This window comes from Mus pahari, chromosome 18 (assembly GCF_900095145.1).
Source record: "Mus pahari chromosome 18, PAHARI_EIJ_v1.1, whole genome shotgun sequence".
NCBI lineage: Eukaryota > Metazoa > Chordata > Mammalia > Rodentia > Muridae > Mus > Mus pahari.
In genome coordinates this window covers 42013902-42019142 of record NC_034607.1, presented here as the reverse complement: position 1 = coordinate 42019142, position 5241 = coordinate 42013902, and the positions used below count along the sequence as shown (strand labels likewise).

The 5241-nt window shown below is 37.4% G+C and overlaps 1 long non-coding RNA gene across 1 annotated transcript in view; it reads right to left on the bottom strand.

Annotated features, from left to right (window-relative positions):
- Positions 1-3092: 3092 nt before the first annotated feature.
- LOC110335371 overlaps positions 3093-5241 on the bottom strand; it is a 14576-nt gene continuing 12427 nt past the window's right edge. Inside the window, exon 4 of the long non-coding RNA XR_003842462.1 lies at positions 3093-3193. This is a non-coding gene — a long non-coding RNA (uncharacterized LOC110335371). The remainder of the gene's footprint in view (positions 3194-5241) is intronic.

The window sequence follows — 5241 nt, the reverse complement described above, 5'->3', positions numbered from 1 at the left end:
ATATATATATATATATATATATATATATATGTATATGTATATATATATATAATTGCCTGGAATGACCTCTAAATTAACAAATTCCAATAAATCCATTTTGGTTGTTTCTACGTTGACCTGGAGTTGGGGAATAGGTACCCCTAATCACAATGTCAAAATTAGAAGAGCCATGAACTGCATGCAAATAAAATGGAAAAGTCTAAAGAAAATGAACAGTATCACCACCGGTTAGCTACCCTCCATACACTTATGTGTGACTTTTAATGCAAACTTTTAATGAAAGCAGAATCAAACAAGCAAACAGTTTAAGATTCTAAAAAGCCTCAGGATCTTAAGAAAGAATAAGGAGCGTCATCGGTGACATGTTCTCACACATTGTGGGAAAGTTTTTCCTATTGATGGTTAACACACACTTCATACTCTTCTGACTTGAGTGGGACACAAGCTTTAGGTATGATTAGGAAAAGTCACAGAGTGAGGTTTTTATTTAAATTTTTTAATTAACTTTTTTAGTTTATAAAAACAATTAAAATGTTCATGGCTTTTCTTTATTGCTCAGGTCAAAAGAAAAACACTTCAACATTTTGCTACTGTATTTACTTAGAGGAAAACTCACACTGTGGCTCTGCCTAATCGTACCTAAACCTTGTGTCTCACACAAGGCAGAGAGAGAAGTGAGTTAATCATTAGCAATAGGGAAAATGGTTTACATTTAAGTGAACATGAGCATACCTGCCCTTAGAGTCAGAGAGGGGCATGTGTCTACTGTGAGCTATCACCCTTGAATGGAAAGCCTAGCTTTAAAACAACAAAATATATATTACATTTATTTTATGTTATAGTATCACAGGTACCAGCTTCTAGGACAAGGTCGAAAATTACTTTCCACTCAAAATTTATGGACACAGAAAGTATGATTAACTCATTTCTAAATTCCTTTCAAATGTTTAATAACTATCCAATATACTTCTAGTTTTTCAGCATCACAAATAATGTGACCTATACACATAGCTGATTGAAAATTATGCCTATTTGTCTATTTTTTCTTTAAGTAATATATATTATATGTTCATATATATCATATAAGTTACATAAAATGAAGTATATATATTTATTTTATGTTATAGTATCACAGGTACCAGCTTCTAAGACAAGGTCAAAATCCTGTGAGATTCTCAGAGTCATGTGCATCTCTGTACCTGAGATTCACAGGAACTCCCTAATCTGATATATCACTATACTCTTATTGCCATTGGATCATCCAATAATTAAATTATTCGAATGGTACACCAAAGAACTCTGACTCTCCAAGGCAAAGATTTTCATTCTGACAAATATATTCTAGAGGGTGTTGCTTAGACACAAATAGATTTAGAAAGGGAGTTTGGGGTTTTAGAAATAGCAGCACATTGATTTTCTAGATATAGAAATAATCTTTTACTAGAAGAAAACTGTCAAAGTTTTGAGACTTTGAACTAGAGTTTGGGATTTGAGATTAGATTAGAGCTGAGATCTAATTCTAAATGTCTGACCTTGCTCTGTTTCTTTGTAAAAGAAAGATGTGAATAAATATTCATAATTGGACATCTTGAGAATTTATATTTTTCCAGAAATTGAGATTTAAGCAGCAAATATAAATATAATGAATAGCAAGAAACTAAACAATGATAAATAACAAATATAATAGTAATAGGTACAGTTTGCAGGATCAAAACCTAAAAACAAGTAACACCCTTTTGAAGCCATGATTAAAGCTCTTCACAAGTGAGACTGCTGAGGGACAGACAGACGCTCCATGGATGATATGGGGCTTTTCCCCTGCAACTCTAAAAACGGCAGTTTCTCTGCCCTCCAACCCAATTCATTATTTGGTTTTCCCTTCCTTAATGCGCATACACATCATCATCATCATCATCATCAATCAGCAGCAGCAACAGAGAAATGAATAAGTTTAATCATGATATTTTCCTGAATAAAGACCATTCTGATTCACTCTGCTGTCTGTCACTCCTGCCTGCCAATACCTTCCTCCTCTGAAATGATCCCCAGTTCAGCTTTCAGGATATTCCTTCCCCTTTCCTTAAGATACCTTCCTCTTAGCCCACCATTTACTTTCATGTTACACACACACACACACACACACATACACACACACACACATCTTTAACTCCATATTCATTATAAAGAAGAAAACAAGTAATTAGGAGCCTGAGAGTTGGATGCCTCTCCAGTAGGGACCAAGCTAGTGAACTGTGGCTATCTCCCCATTTGGAAGACTTTTTGTTGCATATTGACTTCAACTACTACTAGGACTCCCAGGGACAGACAGAATCACGGTGCTGCATCTCTGTTTTGCCTGGCTACAGTTAGGGTTGGTGCAGAGACCACAGAGAGAATATCAATTTTCTTGCTCAGGTCATAATTCCATTTTTCTTTACAGCTGAGTAAAATTCAAGTACATGTGTGTACCACATATTCTTTACCCATTTGTTTATTGAGCGTCATGTAGGTTGGTTCTATACCCTGGCTACTTACTATGAACCATGCAGCAATAAACATGGATGTTCACTTATCTCTTCTGAGTATATGACCAGGAATTATTGACAAGTGTCACTACATGCTAGTTTTATTTTGAGCTTTTGGAAGAATCCACATACAGACCTCCATACACTTCCCCCACCAGAGACTAAGGGTCTTTTCCCCAAAGCCTTGCCAGGATTTGTTGTCATCTGTCTCTTTGATAATAGCCATTCTGTTGGGGTGAGATGAACTAAGAAAGTAGGTGTCATTTTGCTAATAGCTAAGGATGCCCAACAATTTTCCAAATGTTTATTTTCCACTTGTACTTCTTCCTTAGAGGGTTTCTCCTTAGTTAATTAACACATTTCTTCCCAGTTTACCCTTTTCTTTTTATTTATTATTAATCATTCCATTCATTTACATCTCCTATTACCTTCCCAGTTACCCCCCACAAGTCCTCCTCCCACATCCCTTTCCCCCCTCCCCTTTGTCTCTGTGAGGGTGGTCCCCCACCCTTTTCATTCTTTCCAAACTCAAGATACCCAAAGAAATCAATATGACCTTACCTATGTTCACTTGAAAGCCCTCTGCTGCCCTCACCAGTCAATGTGAAGCAAGCCCACTGCCTCCCTGAGGAAGTTTTCTCCTTCCCATTGATCGAAGGTTTGGATCCCTTTGCATTGCAGAAAAAAGAAAATTAATCTGAACATTTTAATAGCATAATAAAAGAAAACAAATTACACTGTGATTCTTTGAATCACCCATTGTTGTATTATTCTGAATTCTTGGTTTGAGGTAGCAGGTAAGGGGTGGTTATGAGACCCCTAGTCCATCTAAACCCTTCCATCACAAAGCATATGTGGAGTTCATCATGATAAAGTCCAAGGATAAATTCTAGAATAGCCATGGAACTATAAGATTATTATGGTTGGAAACTGTGAAGCCTTGAAAATTTGTAGCTAGCTTTGTTTCCACCAACAAGAAATACTCCCAAGGGGAGAGAGAGAGAGAGAGAGAGAGAGAGAGAGAGAGAGAGAGAGAGAGAGAGAGAGAGAATTAATAAATTTACAGCCAACAGACCTGAGTTTGAGCTCCTGAACAACTGAAAATTTGGGCATGATATTTAAACTCTATAAACTAGAACTCCCCATAGTGGAGAAATAAAATAAGACCACTTAACCTCATAGAATTATTGTAAATATTAAATGTGCCAATGGATCTCATAACTTGCAGTACAAAATAGAACACAGTATAGTTCCTTTTTTAAGTGGTCCTGTGATATTTAGAGAATTCTTATGTAACTTGATGAATGGCAGAAATAATAGAAAATTGCAATTATATTAAGTAAGACCTTGCAGATATACCATATGTAGATGTCATATGTAAAGAGAGCGTGTGTTCCAATATCACATCTTACTTACATTTGCTATTCATTCAAAACACATGACAAGCAGTAAATAGTGTTCATGTAACAGACAGTGTGATCGTTAGTGTGATCAGATCAGCAGGTCTGTTTACAAAGACACTGAGCAAATATTGAGACAGATGTTTGCTCTCTCTTTTACTCTGTTTACACATGTCATTTATATCTTAGCAGAAGAGCCACGGGTGAGCAAGAAACAGGGCTTAGGTGCCCATGGCTGCCCAGAGCCTTGTAGCAGAATTAGAAGGGGGAGTGTCTGTAGTCGTATGTTCTAAGGGTTTTTCCGTGATACTTGTGTCTTTTCATATTAAATTCGCTTATCTTTCACCAGACCCAGGCAGTAATATGATTCAAATAGAATAGCCATCTACACAGCCCCTCTCCGAGGTTTATTTTTCTCCTCTGGCTTATGAGTTCCAGCTTCCATACCTTTGGTTCCTTACTGACATTTGAGTCCCCAATCCTGGACTTTGTTGTATTTCTTCCTAACATCTGGACTTTAACTTTTCTACCTGGTTGTTGACTTAGTCTAAACCCCAGGCCCTAAAACTTAGGACTCCCAATCCTCTCAAAGACAGGCTCACTGTCCCCAGCATCTCCCTTTAGAGGGGCATAGAAAAAAAAAACAAGGTAAGCCCATGGTGATATTACTCACTGTCATAGGGTAGACTCAAACATTAAAATATTAAAAGTAATCCCATTGCTGTCATAAGTTAGTCCCTAGGGTTAGAACTTTCTAAATTTAAACAAAGCACACAGTGTAAGTTCAATTGAGCCTTTTGCTGTGCGGAAGCATACCAGCTTGTTGAGGAAATTATATAGAAACATTAGGATGTTGAGAAATTCATACAAGATGTAAATAAAATATCAGTGCCACAGAGAACTTTTGCTCCATCTCAGCTTTATGCTTCAGCTGGAAACAACAACGTTTCATTATCTTTTGATGACAGAACAGTGAGCTTGAAAAGAAAATAGAAATTCTCCCTGCAGTAGGTCCAGTGTGTGTCCTTAAGAGACTCTCAGATGACTGTAAGGAGACAGGGGTTAAGTGGAGCATGACAAACTCTGGCTGGTGGAGAGAAGACTCCGTGTGGATGGAATGGGTGGCTGCAGCATAGTGAACTTAGAGACAGAACTAACATTTGAAAAGGAACCCCATTCATGTTCCTCTGAGGCAAAGGAAGAAGAAGAAACAATGTATTGCACAGACACAGAGATACACAGACCACAGACAGTGTGGGGGAGTGGATAGAGCCTGTAGAAATAGTGTCATACACACACACACACACACACACACA